General features: G+C 44.0%; 1 protein-coding gene across 1 annotated transcript in view; it reads right to left on the reverse strand.

Moving 5' to 3' along the window:
* Positions 1–24858, reverse strand: part of WNT8B (Wnt family member 8B) — a 659832-nt gene that overhangs the window by 363999 nt on the left and 270975 nt on the right. The gene's annotated exons all lie outside the window — the stretch shown is intronic.

Genomic DNA, 24858 nt, shown 5'->3' on the forward strand with positions numbered 1-24858 from the left:
GCATTTTTCCTGTAAACCTGAAAGTCAAAGCTAGATGTTTTATTCTGGTGCGCTTTCAAATATTGTCTTTCAACTGTTTTCTTGCAATTCAAATACTGTTGTCCTAAATCCCCCATCAGCACCAAATACTAGGCCTTTGATCTATTTGTGTAATTCAAATCTGAGTACTATTTGTAAAATACAGTTGTGTCAATTGCTAGGCCTTTTTCCTTTACCTGACTTTATCTCTGGATGTTCACTTTACTGGCTGCACATTATGTTGTGAATTGTTCCTGCTCTCTGCTTCCTTTGTAACCCAGGCCCTATGCTTCATTAGCCTTGACTTACTGTTCCACTTGTTGCATTGACTCCTTTCACCTGACTTGTTGCTAGGCTGCCTGGTGAGTTCCCGTGCATTGCCTCTATCTGTTGTCCACCCCGCTGCAACTATGGTGCTCTCTATCTCTGCTATCTACTCTAATTAATACTCTATCACCTTCCCTACCCCTCTCTTGAAGTCTGGAAGAAAACAATTTAAGAAAGCACTTCTGGTCTCCAGCCCAGGATTGGCCATCACTGGCACCTACATCAATGCTTCCTCCAGGCCGACTATTACTGACACCCACTTTATTGTCCCCTAACCTGACCTATGTATTCCCCATATGGTCTCTATCCACTCCCCTTTTTCTTCCCTGCCCATTAATGGTGGAACCAGATGGGAAGTTCTCTTGGCACACTTCCTATCATCTAGGTGCATCATTAAAGTCTACCAGAATGGCACTATTATGGCCCAGGGCTCTCAGCCCAACCTCCTCCTTCTTGACAGGCATCTTTCATCTCTCATTATCTTCCTCCCCTCCCCTGCCTTACCTCTGGCTGCCACCCTCCTGGACTCTTCACCCCCACCGACAGATGTATCTCGCCCCTGTAACCCATCTACTAAGACCTTTAAAGGTGGCAACCAGCTTTACATAGCTACCTACAATTCTTGCTCTGCTCTCAAACACTCCTCTGATATCTGTCACCTCCTTGAAGACTTTGACCTTGACGTCCTCACTCTCCCTGAGATGTGGTTCTATGCCAGCTCTGTTACTGCTTTTGACACTCTCCTTCCTGAGGGCTATAAGATCCTTCTACAAGCCCAGGTAGAAACAATCTGGAGGCAGAGTGGCCCTTGTCTTCCCTGAATGGGTTCCTGCTTCCATCATACCCACTCAATCCTACTCTCACCTTGAATGTCTTGTCTGCAAGCTTTGCATCTCTCCTGCCCTCTTGCTCACTCTAGCTACCATCTACAGGTCTCCTGGGCCGATCTCCCCCTTCCTTTCAGAGTGGGGTGTACTTGCCTCTTCTCTTCTGACCTCCTTCTCGAAGCTTCTCCTCCTCAGAGATTTCAAAACGGCCACTCTACTCACCTGCAACCTCTGCAACTCTCTTTCCCTCACCATTCTTCCCTCTGGCCCAACCCACTCAGCTGGGCACACCTTGGATGCACACATCACATCTATCTCCTTATCTAATACTCTTCCTACTCCTCTCTTCTGCTCCAACCATGCTCTCCTCTCCTCCCATCTGGATCTCATACGCTCCCCTACTAAGCCTGTACCAGCACTGCCAGTCTTTCTTTGCCATTTGACCGATGAGGCGAGTGTCAGTAGCTGCTTTTGCCACCTCCTACTACTCACACTGACTCAGCTCCTGCTACCCTTCACCTTTGCATCTCCAATGCCCTTGACATCCTTGCCCCTGCCATGAGGATCCGCATGAAGCCTGCCTCCAAGTAAAAGAGTTGGTAATATTATGAACCAGCCTAGCAAAATTGCAGAACGGAAGTGGTTGGCTTCTTGCATACCCTCTGACAAACTGGCCTGCCTCTTGCTCCAAAGACAATACAGACTCTCCATCCACTCTATGAAATGGGCCCATATCCAAGCCGAATCTCTTGTGCCACAAACTACATGGCTGAACTTTTCAAAATCTGTAAGGAACTTGCCAATCCCACTACAGCTTCCACTTCTCCTCTCTCTTCCCAGGCCCTCTGCACAGCGTGGCCTACCATTTCACAACCAAAACTCCTCATCCTGCCCTCTCTCTCTCCTCTATGCCCCCACCCCCACCTGCATGCAGGCCTCCCCTGGCCCTCCCCTCTCACTCCACCCTACTCTCCTCCTTCTCACCAATAGCACTGGCTGAAGTCACCAACTCAGTCTGCTCTATGAAAGTCTCCTCCAAACAGGTGCTTCCTGCTCCGATAGAACTATCAAGGACAACATTGTCACTCTCACTCCCTCCCTGGCTGAGTTCTGTAACCACTCTTTTGCCATTGGCTCCTTCCCTTCACCCCTAAAGCCCTCCCTTGTGCACCCCCTCCTGCCCGGTTTACTACTGACCTATCTGCACTACCCCCTTCTTGGGCAAAATCCTGCAGAAATTGGTTATCTCCGAAATAATCCATCACACTGAATCTGTTGGCTACCTCCATCACCAGAGCCAGCAAGAGGCACAGAAACTGCTCTACTGAACACCCGTGATGACCTGCACTTAAACCTCGACTCCAACTCTCCCTCTGCCCTTATCCACCTCAATCTGTCCTCTGCCATTGACACAGTCAATCATTCCATCCTCATAAATCTGCTACATGATACCCTGGACACTGGATGGTTTGACCTCTTTCCTCTTGATTCGGCCTTCTCAAGTACAACTGGGCCCTTTTCTCTCCTCTACATCACTGTCGACCTGTGGCTTTTGCTCTTACTGTGGCTTTCAACTTTTACCTTGCCCCTCTTGCTCAATTGATCTCCTTCTTCTCTCTTCATTTCCAGTATTATTGCAACGACACACAACTCTCCTTTAAGCTTCCCTCCTCCTCCTCCTCCTCTCTTTCCTCTCTCACCCCCGACTTGCTGACTGCTATTCAGCCATGGTGTGCTGCTAACGATCTCTGCCTTAATGCCAGTAAGACTGAGATCCTTCTCATTGGGACTCCTACACCTTCCTTCCCTTCGATACTTCCACTTCTTGATTCTGAACTTGCACAATCCGAATGTCACAAGGCCTAGTAGGATTGTTACTGTTGTTTTCTCCTCTGGCCTCCCTCCCCTCTTAGCTGTATAGGTGTCATACACTTGTTCAATAAAAAAATTAAAAAAATAATAATTTGCAATGTTGCATATCCCAATTGTATCCCAACTAGTATTGCTTGTGTTATACTAACAATGCTTAGTTTTACCCTTCAAGAGCTTGTGATTCCTACTTTGAATTAGTTTTCATAACATAAATAGGCATATCATTCAGATCCCATTGAATGTTATTGTTTTCAAAGGGATCGTCTCCTCTTAACTCCAAAGAGCTTACATCTAAAGCATGCAAATGATCAACAGTCTTGATGAGCGCATTAACGTTGGGTGTGGTGGCGGTACTGGCACCATTTACATCTGTGTCTGAAATGAATGCATCCTCCAATATTAAATCGGGCAATTCATCGCCTGGAACTAAATTATTCTGATATATAAGTCCCTTACCTGCTCTACTTTGACCAACCAGTTCATCAGCCAGCGGGCTAGCTTCCGAACTTCTCCAGTCACCTCTCGTTGAGGTTAATATCTTTGCATAATCATATGTATTTCTTATATAGCACTACACACCCATAGGTTTCAGAGCACTGAAATAACAGAAGACATTATTATCCCGTAGATTGGGGCTCAATTTATCAACCTCGGAATGATGAACAGCTCAGTTAACCCTGTCGGGATTTGAACCTGCCACAGCAGGCTGCCCACAGATATAAGGGGCGTGCATTTAGCTCACTGTGCTATCTGAACAGCATCTGCATGATGTGCAATTCTTCTCCATGGCCTTACTGGATGTGAAGGTCCAGCAGGTCCTTCCACTCGTCGTTTTTCTGGATGCTGTGTTTCTTTGATGCCAAAGTGCAGTTTGTAAGTCTTGTTAACAAAGTCACTGTATAGAGGCACCTGGTGCAGACCATTATACCATTAAAATAACCTTCCAATGCTTCCAGGTTCCAAAACCATGGTGTAGTAAGTTTTAGTGTCCCGAATCCGTTCTCCTCCTAATGCAGCGTGGTAATATTTCCAGCATGCAATTTTTCCTGCTGCCAGTCTAGCACTCAGTTTGACAGGTATCTGCATTCTTCAAGCTCTTCTGTGTATGCCCTGTAATCACTTTTCTTGCTGTGTCTTGGCAAAATAATAAAATCAGGATTTGAATGAGGCCTTGATACCCTGCTGCTCAATCCACAGATCGGATACAAAAGCACACCTCAAAGTTCACGAGTTTATGATTGTTCAGATGCCTCAGAGGTAGCCCTCAGAGCAAGGATCCATTCTTCTTTTCTGTGTTGTAAAGACTGGACCAGTGATGTCACTTGCCAATTGTGGGTGCGAGGCTGGGCGCCCAGGAACAGGAACTTTGTTTTCAGCTGCAAGTTCTTCTGATGTCTAACAGGAGATAGGCAGTTTTCTCGCTGCTTTGGACCAAGAGTGTAGAAGGGTTTTCTCCCCTTCATTGCCAATGCAAGTTCTCACAGTTATGGCATACATGTTATTGCTTCTTCCACGATGAACGCAGGTGCTGCTTGGGTGCAGATTGCAGTGCTTGCTGGGCCACAAAGACTGTGGTGTCTATGCTCTGGCTTCAGCCATAAGACACAGTTGCTGTAGTCGCCTTGGTCTGGTCAAGGCTGGTCTGGAATGTTCACATAGGTGGTAACTTCAGTCGCCCTGGAGCTCTGCAGTAATCTAGGCCTGTTCCCAGTTATATGGAGACGACTGGGCTGTAGGATGCAGTGGTAGTTGAGGTTCTGGTACAGTAGTTCTTCAAACCAATGGAAATAGGACATGTGAGTCAACTATTTTGAACATGTTTGTATATTTCTTAAACATGTATAATCTTGTATAACACCAGTGTATTATCCAAATGTCTCTAGATATAGAAAAGGGAAAGGGATTTCCCAAGGATCACACTGTTTTCTGTTATATCTTCCTGCTGCTACATTTGTGCAGTCTACATGTTCATACCTGCTAGCATTTCTAAATAGTTACATATGTGTATTGGCTTTATCCTATCTACTTAGCACCTTTATATAGAGCTGTTGTTGACAGCACAACATTCTGATAATGAACCTATTTTACAGGGACACTTGTTTACAATTCTACTAACAATCATTCTTCACCTTTGCATGTATTGCGCCAGGTTAATCTGGTTCAAAACAATCCTTTCATGCCTCCTCTTTATTCAAGTATGTAGCCTCATTGATGGCTAGAGTGATTAGAATCTCAATCTCGTCTCCCCTTGTCAGGCACATAGATAAAGAGCAAGCCATACAGACCATAATATATGCACGTGATGACCATTTTATTTGCTTTTTAATTTCCCTAAGGAACGATGCAAAATAAAAGAGAGGAGCATTGAGTGGGACCTTTCGCACAATCGATAGTGGTCAGTTATATATGTACCTTGTATTACGCTTGTATTCAAAAGTCTACATACATATTTATGAGCATGGGTGTATGTAATGTGATGCACAATTTTAGTATGTTGTGTGCTGCAATACAAAGCTCAACTTCACACATATGTCACTGTTTGGCATAAGCAAGTAACATTTTGTAGCTGTTTCTTTCTTCATCAGAGAATGCCTAAATGTATAACAAAGGGTATCTTTAGCATTACACTAATGTAATGTTACTAGGCTTCCCTACACCGAGGAATGGATTCAATGCACTTCCCTTATTATTGCTTTTGGAAGGCGTGATCGAGAAAGTGATGAATTATAGTGCCGCCAATGTGGCTCAAAGCACTATATGTATGTCACGCTGATTGCATGGGTTGTTGCTGTCCTTTCTTTCTTACATATATAATGTCCAATCTGGCTGGTAATAGGCTTATTCAAACTATGAGGAGGCTGTAATTTGGTGTGGTATTGATCAGAAATTGGCAATTGCAAAAATCCTTATTCAAAAAACAATATTCAAGTGTGCACCTTTGTGGTGTTAACTTGTAGTATGTGAGAACACATTTAAACCTGAATTAAAATGTGCTCTATGCCTGTGTGATCAAAACCTGCTCTCCAACCTTGACTCTAAGATTCCCTCTGTCCTCATCATACTTGATCTCTCCTCTGCTTTCGACACGGTCAACCATACAATCCTTCTCAATCGTCTCCATGACAACCTGGGTATCACCGATCAGGCTCTGGCTTTGCTGGCCTCTTTCCTCTCTGATTGTCCCTCCCAGGTACAACTTGGGCCCTTCCTATCTTCTATCTCCCTCTCTACCTGTAATGTTCCCCAGGGGTCTAACCTCTCACCTTGGCTTTTCAACCAATCCCTGGCAACTCTCGCCTACTGCATTTACATTTTCTGCTCAAACCTCAGTGTTATGCTGATGACACTCAACTCATTTTCAGGCTTCCTTCAGCCACACCCTCTCCTTCCCTCATCTCTGATTGCCTTATTGCAATTCAAAATTGGTGTGCTGCCAACGATCTTCGTCTAAATGCCAACAAGAGTGAGATCCTCCTCATTGGTACACCTTCAGCATCCTTTTCCCTCACTCTCTGCCGGCCTCCCTTGGCCCTGCACCCACCCCCACCTGCAAGGCTAAGAACCTCTGGGTCATCTTTGATTCCACACTCTCCTTCTCCACACACATCTCTGACGTCTCCAAAAAGTCAAACCTCTTACTGCATCTCCTCAGAGGTACTCTGCCTTTCCTCTCCTTCCCCCAGAAGCTCACTGTCTCTCAAGCTCTAGTTCTCTCTAGGTTGGACTACTGTAACAGCCTCTTTCTAAATCTACCTGCCTCCACTCTCTGCCCTTTACAACTAATCAGAACAGGATTGCAAGACTTGTCCTTGGCCTCAAGCCCAGGGATCGTATCTCTCCAGCTCTGAAATACCTTCATTGGCTCCCAGTGGATGCAAGGATTACATTTAAAACCCTCTGTATTGTCCACAAGGCTTTCTGGGGCCTAGGTCCAAAATACCTTCAACTATCGCTCTGTAAATACCTCCCCTCTCAAGCCCTTCCCTCATCTTCGTCTAACTCCTTAAGGACAGTCATTTTCAAGGAAACGAGCTGGGGGTAGATCCCTGTCTTCAGCTGAGGCCTCCCTTTGGAACAGCCTCCCTGCCACCTTGAAACTTGAGGAGAACCATCTCTGGTTCCAGAAGTAGCTCAAGACATTCCTCTTTGCTTCTGCCTTTGCTCCTCTTATCCCCTGCTGATCTGCTTTCTCTCTCGGCACTGTGCACCTGGCCACCCTCTGTTTTTCGGGCCCAGGTACCTGCTCACCCTGCCTTCCTCCTGCACTGCCTCTGGACCACCACTTGCACTGGGATCTGTATATGTACCCATACAGTCCCCTACCCACTTTTTTTCTGCACTTATCAGATACACCATATCTGACTAACCTAGCACTTTGCCACTTGCTGGCTGCACTGCCACTGTTGTTCACCTTTATTTGTCTATTTATTTTACTTATTATTATTTATTCTCTCTCCTCTGTTCCACACTCTCCAATGTCCCCCCTCTCCCATGCACCTTTCCCCTTTTTTCCTTCCCATGCACTTGCATGCTCTTAATGTCACTGGACCTAGTAAGATCGTTGTTTTTTTTTGTTCTCACCTGTTCCCCTCCCTTTGCCTGGTCGCACTCTGAAACACTTGTGTATGAGAGCGATATAAATAAAATATCATTTAATTACACACTTAAAGAATCATATAGTACTTGCAAGTCTATTTAATCAATGAATGAACACTCTCTCTGATTGTGCCATGACTCTCTTCCCGTCTGTCATTGAGGAGAAAAGGTGACCCCACAAATGCTACAAAGGCAATTTCGGTGGCCTGAGATGTTATAATCCGTTAAGTTCCATATTCAGTCGTGTGCAGTTTGTGCACAAAACAAGAACAAACCTGGTAAGCCATCCGGCATGCTTCTTCAACCTTAGTTACCGTCTAGACCTTGGCAGGTCATTGCTACCGATTTCACTGTTGATCTTCCACCCTCCACTGCTATTATGGTCACAATCAATGCTTATTCCAGTATGGCCCATTTAGTCCACCGTCTACTATCACCTCCGATGGAGGAAGTCAATACATCTCCTGGTTTTGTCTCAACTATTTCAGCTTCTCGGAATTAAGAGAGCCTTGGCTTTGTGATATCATTCTCAAAGCAACGGTATAACCAAGAGGGTTAATCAGACTTTCAAACAATATCTCCGCTGTTTTTCCACTTAAGTGCATGACGATTGGGTCACTCTCAAACCAGTTGTGGAATCTGCTTACAACAACTCCAATCATTCCTCCTTGAAGACAAGTCCTTTTAACTGCAACTATGGATTCCATCCTCCAGTTTTCCTACAATACCTACTGATTCAAGCCCAGTTCCCTCTGTGGATTATTGGGTTTCAGCTCTTACCTCAATCCATAAACAAGTCAAGGAACATCTGATCACAGTCAGAGAAACCGTCAAAAGATACGGTGATCTTAAATGGCAGGATTCCCCCCACTATTCCGTGGGAGATCTAGTATGGCTGTCATCCAAAAACCCTCTTGAATTCCGTCTTCACTTACCTCCCACCTGGAGACGTCTACATCCAGTTTTTCATGCCTCGTTACTGAAACCATACAACCCATCTTCTAGGAAGAAGGCTGTGCCCCCTCCTGTTATGAAGAAAAACCAAAAGTAGAATTTGAGGTGGCCAGATTGTGTGACTCAAGATACAGAAGGGGCCGGCTCCAATACTTGGTGGAATGGAAAGGCTATCCCCCACATGAGCAATCATGTGAACCAGCCACCAACATACATGTTGCGGTTTGTCTTTGTCGCTTCCACTGTCTTCATCGGGGCAAACCCGGGAGTTCCCGGATTTTGAAGGGGCATGCTGTCTTGTCTTACCGTCCTTAGTTGTTGTGGTCCTCCTGGAAACTGAAGTCTCGGCTGATGGACGCCATCTTTTCTACCAAGATGGTGCCCCGCTATTCCACCCAGGAGTGGATTGAGCACCCTAGTTCTTCGATCTCTCCCACACCGGCTGTTTGCATTCTTGCTTATTACTGAACGCCGGTAGTGAGTGCCTTGCTCAGCGCTTGTGTTCCCTTTATGTTCCTTCTATTCTCCTTCTTCCATCCTTGTCCTGATTCCTTTTCCTTCCTGGTGCTTCTCGCCATTCTTCCTTGCTGTGCTATAGAAATTGCTCTATCCTCCTACGATGCTGTCCAGCCTATTCCTTCTCTGTGTATCCTCACTCCTGCTGCAGCTCGCAGGTTTTTTCCTCCCTTGGGAGGTTTTTTCCCTGTTGTGGCAGTTCCCCCAGGGGTCACCTTACCTGAAGTACACATACCATCCAGGGTGGCATATAGCGAGGCTCACCCTTAACTACATGAGTCACGTACACAAAAGAAAACATGAAAAGGGAAGGATTCCGGCAAGTCCTCTCACAAGAAGCCACAGGTGAGCCATAATAGTGATTGTGCTGAGCGTGACAGTGGCATATATTTTGTGGATGTTATTGGGTTCTCTTCTACATCTGATAGTACACATGTTATGTATGCATTTTATGATGTAGGACTTTGAGATGCTTTGTGATGGAATTGCAGCTTCGTGATGACACCACTTGGCAAAAAGCATACGTTGGATGCATTTGTTTGTTTTGCTTCTGTGTGCCCACATGATTTATGAGGCAGAACATACCTAGGCATGAATATCTGCCTGCATTGAGCTACAATGCTTTTGTGTCAGCATGCTATGTTACGCTGTATAATGTTTTGGCATGTCTGCTATATTAGCATGGTATACTGTTCAGTGGCTTATTGCTGGTTGTGCGGCCACTCACAGGAATGAACCCTGATTTTTGTGCTGGCGCTAGTTTGAAAGCTTTGTCCTGCTTTGTTCAAACTGCCATTGTCTAAAGAGTTTTGTCTGCGGTGCGAAAATTCCCTATGGAAGTTTCTAGGTACCTAGGTACCTCCTGGAACCCAGAGTCTGTAGTGTGACCATGACTGGACATGGTTGTATTATGGTATAGATCTGCAGCTTTATGTGTCTAACATTGCATTAATACACATTATGAATATGGATCACTACTTATATCTTTTTCATAACGCATTTGTTCATTGAATAAAACCTGCCGGGTGAGGTCTATTCTCTGTGGCATGTTCCTGAACAGACCGCACTAGGGTTTTCAAAGGCAGACAGGAGGGACACAGTTGCTGCCTTTTCTTCAGAATATGCACTCTACTTAGACCCCCTACCTCACCAGCCAAAGTAATGTTGTGTCTGTTCGATAGCGGCACACAATTGTCCGTAAAAACAAATCATCATCTGCGTTTGCAATTGCAGCACTGGGATTCTCTCCGTGAGTGGGCAGAAAGGGGGTTCCGCTGAGTCTCTCAACTTGGCAGAGTTCCCATCTCACTGATGTAATGACTCCACTGGGAGTTCCATCGCTTGCCTACTTAGCATGTTAACTCATTACAAATCGGGGCAAACATTGGCATGAAGCAACAGGCATTGAAATGGGCGGGAAACATGTGGGAGGAGCTACTTTATGGTGTGGTGCCTTGAGGGCACTTCGAGGGATAACAAGAGAACACTACTTCCTCAATGTCCATATCAGGAACAGGCTCAGGTGAGATCATTGATGCCAACCCATTGCCTGACCATGCAGTTTTGAAGTTCAGATCTATTGAAACCTCACACAAATCTAACTTTAAGGTTGGCACCTGCGTTTTATATATATCTGTACTCTGTACTGTTTATAGCTCTGTAAAGCGCTCCGCTGCTTCTCAAAGCTAGGCCTGCGCCCAATAAATAAAATAATAATAATAATAACAAACCTGTAGGCTGCTGCTAGGCTCATGTAATATAAACATTTATCTATTTCCGCACGTTCAGCACATTTGTAATTTAAGGGTTCCCATTTAAATTAGTGATGGATGAACCTCTACACCAAAACCGTTCTCCTGATGTAGAGATCAATGATTGGGATTTATCAGGATTTTGGTAGATAAAATGTTGTACTGTATATCATACTTTTCTTTTTCTTAACAAATGTAATTTAGAGCTCATGAATTGATGATGTTTTTTATTAATATGCATTGTTGGGATAATGTGTGATTATTCACTGTTGTGATGCTAACCGATAAGGCTTATGCCGAATAAAGGTTACATTAGTAACATTGTAACCAAGACAACACTTTATTCTATTGTTCTGTTTAATAGTGCCCCTTTCTTCTCTCAATCTTTTTGCTTTCGCTGCATTCTTTAGCTCCCTGATTACATAAACAAACGATCCTGCATGCAGGGTTTATCTGGTTGAAGATGGCTTTAGAGTCTATTTCATTATACCTGCTTAACTCCTATGAAAGTAGGCGACTGGGCGAATGTCTTAAGTGTTGCGCACATTTAGAATGAGCTGTGTTCTGTTCCTCAGCTGCAGATGCATGAAGATATCCAAGTCTGTCGACAGGCGGGGCTAAGCCCTCTCTGCTCTCGCCAGCAGTTGGAAGGTAAAGACCTCCTACCATGTTCAGATAACAGTGTCTGTTTGCGTCGGAGCCCAGAAGCTGTTTGCAGCAGAGGAAAGCAGGAATGTGCCGGTCAGCATACCCTGTAGCTGATGTATGGGAAAGTTCCAGTGAAACAAAATGAACGCCTCTGTTTCAATTTGGCTTAGAACTTGTAGCTTCCTTCTAGTGTTTTTGCATATTTGTCAGCCGTATTTTACAGAGTGTGCTCACGTGTGAAAAAATTAACTGGCGCTTCCTTTTGGAAGGAGGCTTTCAGCTTCTAAAATGTGCCATTTATAAAGCAATACTGATTGTAACAGAAAGGATCTCTTTGGGCCTGTTAAGCTATTTTAGTATTGTATGTGCACAGCTTAGCTCTCAATTTCTATAGCACTTCCATGATCTTTAAAAGCGCTTAAATCCCAAGTGCCTTTAGTTATGGGAGTGCTCATTTTTCTACCTTAACGGTGAGAGGCTCAGTCTGCTTGACAGTTTTTGTCATGCGATGAAGTAGTAGTAGCTTGACAAATACCCTCTTTGGTTCCCTCCTCCTTCTCCTCACCTGCACTCGGTTCTTCTGAGGAGCTGTCTGTGTCTATGGCTCTCCTTTCTCTCCAAAGGTCCAGTCCTTTCCTGTTGAGTTTGGGACGAGCTCCACTGGAAGCCACCCTGCCCTCTGTCAAACAGCAAGGCAGAAGGGACCCTCAGGGAGTCCGCCCCCAATACCAGGGAAAAGCGTGGCTGAAAAACCCTGGTGTGCTTGGATGTAGTAGCACTACGAATATTGAGGCTGAAGGCTTTCCGTTGATGTAGAAGAGAGGACTTCAATTCCCAGAAGACACTGCTGGAGACCGTAGCCGAGGAACGAGGAAGAGGTCTGCAGAAGGCTGCGATGGGAAGGAGCATACAATCGTAGATGTATGTACAACAAGTTAGTAAAGAGCATTAAAGTGGTAGACGAATCAAGGACGACAAAGTGGGAGGAACTGAGGAGTAGAGGAATCACCAAGAGAGAACAAAGGCTCAAGCGGGAAAAAACAAGGGGAGTCAGGGAGGAGCACTAGCGTACAAAACCTGGCGAGGAAAGCAAGGTTGCAACGCAACGATTACCGCGAGTGACGCCTATATATATGCGTCATGACGTTAATGCGTCATGACGGTAACGTGCAGTACGTGGGAAACTAGACCGCTGGTGGAGGAACGGAATCAGCCCTTCCATCGGCTCCATAGCTTCCATGGAGCGCGCGTCATGACAGTATAACCCCTTCGCCAAGGCCTTCCTCCAGGCTTGCCCGGATGGTGTCTGTGGAATATGCGTAGGAGTCTGGAGGCATGTAGATTTTTGGCTGGTTCCCAAGATCTTTCTGTCCAAGGGTATCCTTTCCACAGTACGAGGTATTGTAGGACTCCGTGTTTGTAACGTGAGTCTTCATCTTAACCATGACTTCTGTGGTTTCTTGTCGGATAAGACCGGAAGACAAGGGGGTACCATCCACTCCTTCTACCGGTATGGGTTGAGGCTTTTCTCTCCTAGGAATAGCGTATTTACTGGCCCATTGGTCGTCCATAAAGTTCCCCGCTGTACCACAGTCAAGCATTGCCAGACACTCAACTGCTTGGGTAGAGGTCCATTCCAGAACGATCTTTAGGACCATAAGTTGGTTTGAGGGAGTACATGGTATAGGTGGATTTGTAACACAGGGATTAGCAAGAGAAGCCCCTTCCGTGTCCCTGCTCAGGGTCGGGGTCTGTCGTTTCCCGATCTTCGGGGAGGTACTTCCGGACAATCTCTTAGAAGGTGCTTCTCAGAACCGCAATACATACACAAGTGCAGGTCTTTTCGTCTCTTTCTTTCTGCTGCGCTGAGGGGACCCCTCGCTGCACCTATTTGCATGGGCTCTTCAGTCTGGGAAAGAGATCTGTCTGGAGTGGTAGGCGTGTATGAGGATGGTGTAAAAGGCGGATTGGATCTGGTCTTCCTTCTTTCTGCTCGTCTCTCGGAAATTCGAAATTCCATCTGGAGGGTCAGAGCGACCAGTTCTTGGAAGGAGGAGGGTCTTGAAACTCGAGAGAGTTCATCCTTCAAGTCTTCATGTAGTCCTCTCCTAAAGAGAGTCTGCTTAACTGAGTCAGGCCATCCTGTCTCCAATGCTATCCTCTGGAAGTTTGAGGCATAGGTTTGAACATCAACAAGACCTTGTTTGAGGTCTAGCATGTTTTCATAGGACGTGTACAAGGTCTCGGTCCTTTCAAAGCGTTCTCTGAATTGTAGTACAAAGGCATTGTAATCATTCAGAACAGGATCAGTTTCTGTAACTAACGGGGTAGCCCATGCTAGAGCGTTACCCCCAAGGTTTGAGATGAGGAAGCCTACTTTTGCTTTGTCGGATTCATACATCCTTGGGCAAAAAGTGTAGTATACTCTACAGGCATCGAGGAATTCCTTAATCTTCTTGAGGTTCCCTTCATACTTCCCACAAGGTAAGGGCATAGATGGGAGATCTCCCCGAACTTCTTCTCTCAGAATCATTTGTTGTCTCAGAGTGGCATTGTCAGCCTTAAGGGCGGTATTTTCTACCCTCATGGTTTGGAGCTCAGCAGTTATCCCCTGTATAGCATTGACCAATTCTTGATACTGCTCTAAGCTAGCCATCCTTTGGCGTTGCAAACTGTCATGCGATGAAGTAGTAGTAGCTTGACAAATACCCTCTTTGGTTCCCTCCTCCTTCTCCTCACCTGCACTCGGTTCTTCTGAGGAACTGTCTGTGTCTATGGCTCTCCTTTCTCTCCAAAGGTCCAGTCCTTTCCTGTTGAGTTTGGGACGAGCTCCACTGGAAGCCACCCTGCCCTCTGTCAAACAGCAAGGCAGAAGGGACCCTCAGGGAGTCCGCCCCCAATACCAGGGAAAAGCGTGGCTGAAAAACCCTGGTGTGCTTGGATGTAGTAGCACTACGAATATTGAGGCTGAAGGCTTTCCGTTGATGTAGAAGAGAGGACTTCAATTCCCAGAAGACACTGCTGGAGACCGTAGCCGAGGAACGAGGAAGAGGTCTGCAGAAGGCTGCGATGGGAAGGAGCATACAATCGTAGATGTATGTACAACAAGTTAGTAAAGAGCATTAAAGTGGTAGACGGATCAAGGACGACAAAGTGGGAGGAACTGAGGAGTAGAGGAATCACCAAGAGAGAACAAAGGCTCAAGCGGGAAAAAACAAGGGGAGTCAGGGAGGAGCACTAGCGTACAAAACCTGGCGAGGAAAGCAAGGTTGCAACGCAACGATTACCGCGAGTAACGCCTATATATATGCGTCATGACGTTAATGCGTCATGACGGTAACGTGCAGTACGTGGGAAACTAGACCGCTGGTGGAGGAACGGAATCAGCCCTTCCATCGGCTCCATAGCTTCCATGGAGCGCGCGTCATGACAGTTTTACAACTGATTCTTGATCACAGTACTGTCCTTGCAAGTGCATGGAAAGCATGCTGCAAGAATGACATTTATTTAGGGTAGTACCTTTAATGTTTTACACTTCTGTGCACGTTTTATGTGTCTACATAGGGGAGTGTTACATTTGCTTATAGCCAGACGCAAAGCATAGGTTAATCGCATACACATTATATTTCTACATTTGTGTTCCAGTTTTATTGGACCGCCATTCACTGTTACTGAATCCAAACCTGGAGGAGTGTTTTCGTGAAGCAAGCCATCAAATGATCTGAGCGGCATTCTTTTAAGGTATCTCTTTTGGTAAAATGCTGTACTCAAGGGATTTACATGTGGCATCTGTTTGTTAGAGGCCTCCTCTTTAATCAAATTAATGACTATAGTTACTCTGCTATGTGTCCTAGTCATCTGATGTGTATACCATTTAGGAGGGTCTTGGCCCCTTACTTTGGTGTGTGTTTGTAGGCCTATGTCCTCCTGAATGGATGCATATGTAATTTCTTCAGTCTGTGAGGCTAGTGTTGACTTGCTCTGCATTTCTGCCCTCTGCTGAAGCATCAATCTACGAAGGTGGTCGAATTGGTACTTCAAAAGTAAATATTCACCTGCATCTATTTTTGTAGCTAACTTCCTTATTGGATGATATTCCAGAGCCTTTTCATATGACTGCAAAGTTTGCACGATGGGACCGTGTCTCACCATTCCCGATTAAGACCGTTGGGAAACCAAGAGAGGTATCTCTCTCTCTGTACAAGCACAGCTCTGGTTCAGAATGTGCAACATATGTTAGGCTCCTCCGGCGAGCCTGATAGATTAGACATCTGTAGACATCCCTGCTTTTATCTAAGCATACAGTTGTTCAGTAGGGAAAGGAATTACTGTTTTTAGATGCTATATTCTGATTATGAGGTTTCACTCTGTATAAATTATTTGTTGCCAGCCAAGAGTTAACCTGATCAGTGCTTAGCAATCAGTGGATATGTCATCTGGGATGGACATATAGAATCTGTCAGCCAGAATGCCTAAAAAACCTCCTGGTGTACCAAAACCTGCTTTTGTACACATTGTTGAGTGTGAAGCACTCATTGTTTACAGTTTGAAGCATGTGGTTCTCCTGTCTACTGTATTAAAATGTACTAGGAATTATAAAATCTATCACACCAGTGCTCTCACGTGTTTATTACGCTGGACTCTCTACAACTCTAGTGGGCATAGATTTATATGAATGGTGCCCTTCCTAGTTAAGATAAGAACAGCACCTCTACCGCTGTGTTAGCTTAAAATGTCTTTATTGTGAAAGGCCTTTCTATCTATAGATTTTAAAAAAATAGTTGTTCTTCACTAACAATGTAAAAAGGCTTAATTATTAAAGCGAAACCTCCCATTGCGCTCCACTAACAGAAATATACAGGCTTAAGTGTTGTATGTTAATACGGGTTGAGGTACATCGCTTGAGCCCCAGAAAATATAAATGTATGGCTGCCAGAGAGTGAAGTGCCAAAATGCTTTATCAAGCCCCAAGTTGGGTGCCAAATGTTGCAAGTTCTGTTGAACTACTGGGCTAGGCTAAGAGTGCTGGCCTTAAGGGGAGGGAAACAACCCCACCTGCAGCTAAGCTGGCGGTAAAGGCCTCACACCTTTTCATACATAATGGTAGCAAATGAACATTGGTTTCACGACCCAGAAGACGTCTCTTCAATTCTGAGTACAACACCAATGTATGCTCTGCTACTATGGTATTGGTTGGGTTTGTTAGTTTCTCTCACAGGATCTTAAAGCATGTGACCCCCACCAACCGTTACACATAAGCACACATATAATACAACCCTTACACCTTATAAAGTAAAGTGTTACCTCAGGTACTCACTGTACAAGCATACACATTTTAGGAAGGGGTAGAGAAGAAAACAGAAGGGCATAATTGAAACAGTGGCATAATACTTCAAAACAACATTTGCACATTGAATTAAGAGTACGACTGTTCTATGAAAGAATACATTTTATTTTACAAAATATACTATCCTTCAGTTTGCTTTCTAATGATTCACCAACAGATCAAATCAATCCTCATACAGAGTACAAATCATATGTCTACCAAACCTCACTTATGAGCAAGGGCTGCAAAATCCATCTCTTTAAAAAACTGCCCTGCTCAGTCCCATCGGGCATATCACAATTCCCCTTCAGAAAAGCTAAAAGCAAAAAGCTTCAACACCAAGTAAGTTCAAAGAAAACCTGCCAATGCAAGTTTCCAAACTTCAACGAGACCAAAAGCTTAAACAGTAAACAATAATACTGAAAACACACTGCTAATGTATTCATTATCTATTTTGCAGATAAAAGACAAGCATGATAGCATCATAAAAAAGCAAAAATGGAAACACATTATCCAATGCATTAATCATGTATCAGAAAATAAAGAAATGACCAGAAGAGGTTAAGACACGTTATTCCCTAGAAAATAAGGTGCTGACTTCTAAATGAAGTTTACTACCCACTACGATTTGTCTGTCTTGACAGTGCATCAGCTTGCACCATCTGATCAGCCAGCCAGACCCAATAGGCCTTTCTTGGAGTTTAAAAAAGGCCTAGATGGAATTCCCCTATTGAGTGTCACTTAATGGTCAGTGCATCAGTCAATGCACAACTATGGTGCCTGGCATTACATCCGTGCCTCATATTTTATGATGTATCTAAACATCTCACTAAAACACCTCTCTATCAGCACAAAGCTGTAATACAATTCTTTAGAGTCTGGTGTCATATCAGGGGTTAGCAAAATGTCTGTTTTTTCTGGATGCTGGTCATCAGTCCTGGAACAATGTGTCAGGGAAATGCGGCCCTTAATGGCATCATGGCTATATCAAATCAAATGGTTGCTTGGTGCTCTGAATGTGTACATCAGCAAGCTATCACTACTAAGCAGAACCAGCATGGTGTCACTGGATGAAGAGTGAAGACCCTGTACGCTGTCCTGGATACTTCAGCAAAATCCTGTTCCTTATCCTTTATTCATGCATGGAAAATTAATTTGCATGCATGTCTTGCTTGTTCAATTTGTGCATAAAGAACATAAATCACAAAGAATGGAAAAGCATACTACAAAGCTGTCTTTGCAAAGTGAGGCTCATATAGGCCAATGCAGGTCTCTAGCATTCAGCACTTTTTGTTTAAGGCAAAATTATGCTATTTCAATATAGATTACTCTCCAAGTATATATCACTTCACTAGTTTCTAGGTGTAGGTGTTCAAGGTGCTACATTGTTCGGCCTAACCTAGGTTACATATATGAGGGGAATTCTACCATGTCATGGAATCTTCATATGTTGCTCTTCTACCCCGCAAGGAGCAAAATGGGTGCCTACACATGACAGTCACAGACTTTGAGTCCTCCCCCTAGACAACTAGTGGAGTGTAGCCATTGTGGGTATCTGAGTGAGGTATTGTTTGGCCAACTTTGACCGCCCACGGGTTGATGCAGTCAATATTTCTTGTTATCAAAACATAATCTCATCTTGAATGTGCTTAACATTTGATCACACATTGTTTCTTCTGAGGAAAGTTAGTGTCTTCTCACAGCATACGTTGTATCCTTGGTTTGCCAGTGCTTACATTTATGAATTCTCGTTGTTTTTAACTGTGCGTATCTGTCTTTTATTTGTTTTATTTGTTTCTCAAATTCATTCTAACACTTTAAGGTGCATAACTCATTTAACTTAACACCCCCCACCCAACATTCTCCTAGGGGTAAAGTCTGCTACCAAAGTGTTGGGGCATGGTGACCTGATTATTTACAAAAGCAGCTTCCTACAATATGTACCAACATTCCCTGCCTACTTGATCATGAACATTTATACTCTACCACAATTACCATAAAAACAGACTCACTAACTTTAAAGAAAAACTTGTTCCCCAAAACATTTCTCCACTAATTTACGAAACCCAAGAAGACCAGAGTTCTGCCGATTGAACATGGGGAGAGCATTTTAGCATTTCCCTGGAAAAGAACTATTCTGGTTGAAGAACACCTGAACGGCTGTATCTCCAATGGGAGGAATTCTACACCACGCAAACCCCTCTCTGATACCATCAACTTAAACTTAAGGAATATGAGCATGTACCAGGTGTGTGCCAGGTATGATATTTTAAACAGTAGCCTGACTTGCAAAGTGGGAGTGTGGAAGCGAGATAACGAGGAGACCATCTATCTTTGTTGAGAGTAATAGTTACACCCCAGAGACATAAAGTATCATTTAATATGAAAAACCAGTACAACGATGAGAAGAGACCATTTCAGGAAACAATATAGGATTGTAAGACCTTTTTACATGGGAGCTTGGCCATTCTTTCCCAAGAAATCTTTAGAAGTTATGGGAAATTGTACATTTTTAGCATACTCAGCCATTAATGCTGATCTGAGCAGGATATAAGGAATTTGGAGGTTTCTCACCAAGAATGTTCAGATAATGTGCAGTAAATAGTGAATTTTAAGGCGAATTAGGCAGCATTTAAAACAGTCGAGCAGGCCAGTACAATACCTGCTCAATGGGCCCTATAATTTAGCATCATTGACTGCAGTTACATTCAATAAAAGTTGCTAATTACCCACTTGAAGGTTTTGGCCTTAAGGTTCAATAACAGAGAAAAATATCAATTATCAAACGTAACCAACTGAAAGTTCAGTCAGTAATGCTATTTTCACATAGTCTGAGCATTTTTAATTATTTTGAAATGGTACAGTAACATAGGTATGAATTATAGCTTTAAAATTAAGCGACACAATTTACATCAAACAAAAGATGAAGTGTATGCTATGACCAGGTTAAATTGTTTAAAGGTTGCATGCCAACTAATAAAAGCATGTTACATGAAAAAGTGCCTATTTCTTTAAAACACTGACAAGTCATAGTGAAAGCAAGAGAAAAAGAGAGAGAGAGAGAGAGAGAGAAAGAGAGGGAGAGAGAGATAGCGAACAGCATTAGGGTAGTGTGCGTGTGCATAAAAAACATGAGACTTCCTTTCTGATATGGATCTTTCTCTAAAGACTTCAATGGTGATTATCTGCTGAGCTGATGAAAGGGCTGTTTTTGCTAATTGGCATCCTGTGATCTGTGTGAAAAAACATTTAACAAGACATGCTTGTATGATGTATTTGAGCCGTCAGGGAATTGAACAAGGAAGATTTGCCTGTGGAGCTTTGAGAAACATTGATGAAATACATTCAGTTATTAACTGTAGTTCCAAGAAGCTAGTTGGCTGAAAGGTCATCTATTGTCCTTCATCATGTACTCATCAGTGCTAGTGACCAATTGTGCATCTATTAGAACCTCACACTGGCCAATCAGTGCTAGCCTCCAGCAAATCCCCTAACCCCCCAAACAAGTGCTTCTAGTGCTCACTCCTGCATTAGTCTCCAGACAGCGCATTGTGGACATGCACTATTTAGCCCCCATGTTGCTGCATAATTGCCCCATATGCTCAGCAGAATACAAGAAAAATTGCAATGCATGATTTCTCCCAATACTAAAACATAATATCCTACTAGTCAGTCTGCATAATGCACTATAGAACAGATTGCCAGTATCCCCACTGCCATGGCATATGCATTACCCATTTCCCCAAAGGTTCAGTATTTGTATATTGTTCTAGTTTCCACACTGTTATCATAATCTGGCTTTTTGATCAGTTCACGCAAAGCTGCAGGAATGCACGTGCTTTTCCCAGTATGCACAATTCCCCAGTGTTCCACATATGATGAACAGTGTTCAGATGCCGACATCATATACTCATGCACTCAAAACAATAATCCAGCATTAATTGCTCAGAAAGGGGAAACCTCTGGTTTAGGTCAATTCTGCTGCCTTCTCATCACTCACAACATGTGTGACAATCTTTTAGAGTAGATTGCCAGAATGATCAGTCAATGAGTTCTGGGAGGGCTCATGACTCCTGTGGATGACTTGCAGGTCCCAAGGTGCTGCCGCTACACTAACGCCATTACATGCAGCTGCCTACGTTGCAGCCAAAAAAACCCATCAATGTTGGCCTTACTGCAAAGGGGGAGGAGGGTGACAAAATACGGTATCAGGTAATAATGTCCCATACATAATGTCCCCATACATAATTTTATCCAAAATACCACCTTGCGTAGGGCAGTACTCACACTAGCACTGAGGTCACAACTTAAAATCCCACAAGGTCCAACTAGACCTTTCATCCTTAAGAGGGTAAAACATTGAACACCATCCATTTAACTAATAATAAAAGCTGTTATTTACAGGAATATACCTATGAATCAGAACAACTGTTGGAAGACATTTTATAAAAACAAGCACTGGCAAAGCTAAATGTTCTGGCTTTTCTAAATGTAGAAGCTAAGACTATTATGTGAAGGTTTGGATGTCATATGACCACTGCAGCCTTACATGCCCCAATGCGCCTCAAACCGTGCCCAGAGAGTAGCACCAAGGTTCACATCATTGCAAGTCATCACAATTATTAAAATACTAAATAGAATGAGGGAGGTACACAATTCAAATAGAAAGGTAGTGTGAACCAAACACTTTCATGTCGTGCCTCGGGTGTCTGTGACTGTTTCCAATAAATGGACAGTAGTACAGCGGAAACCAGTTGATACAAATCCACACACAGAATGGTCAACATTCAACAATTTCACGTGCCAGAAACCTACAAAATGTGGTAACAATAGCACATCACAATGGTGGATGTGCATTTGTACATATTTGCCATTTGCCACTTTCCATACCAATATCTTTTGCTTTTGTAGAAGCCGAAACCTAAACTGTCTTACACTCTTCCTTTGCAAAGCCAGCTTTATTGGAAGGGTCAATGCTTCTTAGTGAAGATTTGCAACAGAAGACAATTCCTAACACGTGGCATAAAATCTGCCAGTTGGCCAAGCTCTCTGTTTCCACTTCAGTCGTATTTGTCTTTTAAGTTCTCTGACAAGTAGCTAGCTTTCATGCTCCAAATATCACCCGTGTCCCCACTCCATACACATGAAACCTGTTTGGGTTAGACACTGGCGTTTCCATCGCATAAACAGTGACAGATTTTCACAGAGGATGTATTATGAAGGACTCGGTCGGGAAAATTAGGAGGATAGACATTAGGATGAGAATAAACATGGTCCTTCTAACTTTTACATTTTTCAGAAATAGTGTCATGCTTTACATTCACGCACACACACACCAATGTGTTCTAATTTCAAATAGCGTGTTCAGTACAATAAACTGACAAAAAGTCCACAAGCTGGTTGACAAAGGGGATGGACACCACCACCAACCTTCCTCCAGCACCATCTGAAGAAACTTTGTAACAAAACACGAATCTATCAGCAAACAATGTTCTCCTATAATATAATGTACACATTCATTCATTATGATGTATTTTTTATACACATGCCTCAATTTAACCTAATGATATATGATGTGATATGATATGACATGACACATAAGCGAACACACACTGAATAGAAAGGTTATCACAGAAGTGACTCAGAAGAAAATGATAACATTGTCAGGGGTGTCCTACAATAATAGGGACTGTGAAGCGACTGCTTCAGTTAAGATACAGTGACCCACCGTAACACACGATCTGCATCATGAAGCATCCACTAGTTATGGTTTCTGAGGTTTCTCTTCTATAATTTAGCCACATTGGGCCTCATTACGACACTGGCGGAATGGGTTTAACGGCGCCAGTAAAGGTGCCGGCGCCGTTAAACCCATTCCGCCCTATTACGAGATCCCCTTGCGGGACCCGCTCTGGACGTCTGGTCAGACCAGACGTCCTTTGCGCGTCCCGCGAGGGGACTAGCATGTTAACAACGGGCCTGTCATTACGGGCCCCTTGTTAACATGTTCCCCATTCCCATTTGAGCCCTACAGGGGCTCAAATGGGAATGGGGATGGTCCGGGTTCCCTGAATGGGGAAATACCGGGCCCTCCAAAGTTGGAATGGCCCACTATGTCCCCATTCAGGGACCACGAACCCGGACCCGAGTTTCGAGGCAGCCATGCTCTTACTAAGGGCATGGCTACCTCCAAACTCGTTGGAGGCCCATCGTAATGAGTTATAAGAGTGCAAAAACATCAATGTTCCAAGCAGCAGAGGCTGTTAAAAGCAACACTCCACACATCCCACCCCAATTTACACAGCTGTGCTAGCCTCCAGAGCATGCTTGGCCCTCCAACATAGCTTTCCCATGATGCACTTTTTCTTCATCATGGAGCAGCCAATTTCCCCTGGCACCCCTCTGCATACTACTGAAAGAGCTCTGGCAGAGATCTAAACACGAGTTATTACTATTAACACTAGTCCATGCATAGTTGATGTCATGCACATTGCATATCACGGCAACCCATTGAATGCATTTAAAATTCTTCCCAACCCACTGAGGACTATCAGGGGCAGCCAGCCCAGCGGCTCCACGGCTGAGAGGCTCTTAAACTTGTTACGAGAAAAGAAACAATTTCAAGGATTGTTTCTAGTAAGTTTTGTGGTGTGTAGTTAGTCTAAGCTGAGCAGAGGTCACTGGGCTAGAGACATGAGGTAGCAAAATTCTTCTGACTGGGTCTCACACAGAAATTCCAATTTGCAAAGAAACTCAGAATTATGTATTCCATTGCAGAGTGTGCGCCGTTCTGTTGCTGGCTGTCATCTTTGGTGCCGCACTGGCCCCCTATGAATATGTAATATGGTCAATAATGTCCGCACTCCCAAAACAAATGGCTCTAAACTGTTTTCAGAGTGCCATAAGGAGGCCTGCATTTTGTAAGGAGTGACATTTGCACAGCGCAATACAAAGCGGGAAGCACACGAGCTTGCTAATGTAAAAACAGGCAGTGTTGTATTTTGTAAATCATATCAGTGTTCCATCGGCTGGATATGAGTGAATCCAAAAGGCAAAATGTAAACATTCAAAGTGGTCAAGAATTGGTAGAGGCTAGCATTAGCAGATACAAGGGCATATGCATGAAATTGGTGCACATTGCAAAATAAGTGCAAAAGGAGCACATGGACACATGGGAAATGTCACATGGAACGTACAGCAGAGGAAGATGGAGGCAGTTTTAGTTTGACTTCAGCACAGACTGCTCCTCATCACCACAGAGGAAGGAGATTGTTCCAGGTAAGGCTGCGTCAGGAGAGGGAATTCCACCCAGGCAAGCCAAGGGAGGTTGTGAAGCAGAGGTATAAATTGGGCAGTGGAATAACCCTATCTTTAGCAGCATCCCTTGACACAAGCTCAATAATATAGCTCAATATAAGCATTGGTCCTTGAACTGCTTGCAGCCAGCTTCCGGTGCACACCCTACCACCTGTGCTCCACATAACCGGGTCATGTGGCACAAGTGGTAAACGGAGCTTGTCACAGAATTGACCAGTTTCCTTGGGTTATACCATGTTAATTTTGTACCGCCAGCTGACATGGAAAATATCTGCAGGAATAGGAAAAGCACACATTCCATCAACATGAAGGTCATATCTGATGCACAGTACTGCTTGCACCATACAGTAGCTAAATACACTGGGAGTACATATGGCTACCGACATTTTCAGACAGAGCACCAAAAAGTAACATGTAAGGGTAGAGATTGCTCAATGATAGGTATGAATGAAACATTGAGTACTGGTTCACCAGGACACCTTATACTTCCACAACTCTTTGACACTAAGAAATGGGGAGGACAACAAGTACAGACATACGATCCATGACACACAACAAACCACGCAGAACAGTGGTACTAATACACATAAGCATGCATGTATGACTCTCATGTTCTTACAGTCACTCGCATAGGAACCTTACAGACCATACCCTAACATTGCCTGCCACACACAAGTAATGGGCAACTGGTTTCCAAGCCACCTAT

Source organism: Ambystoma mexicanum, chromosome 8, assembly GCF_040938575.1.
Source record: "Ambystoma mexicanum isolate Mex_15411 chromosome 8, UKY_AmexF1_1, whole genome shotgun sequence".
Classification (NCBI taxonomy): Eukaryota; Metazoa; Chordata; class Amphibia; order Caudata; family Ambystomatidae; genus Ambystoma; species Ambystoma mexicanum.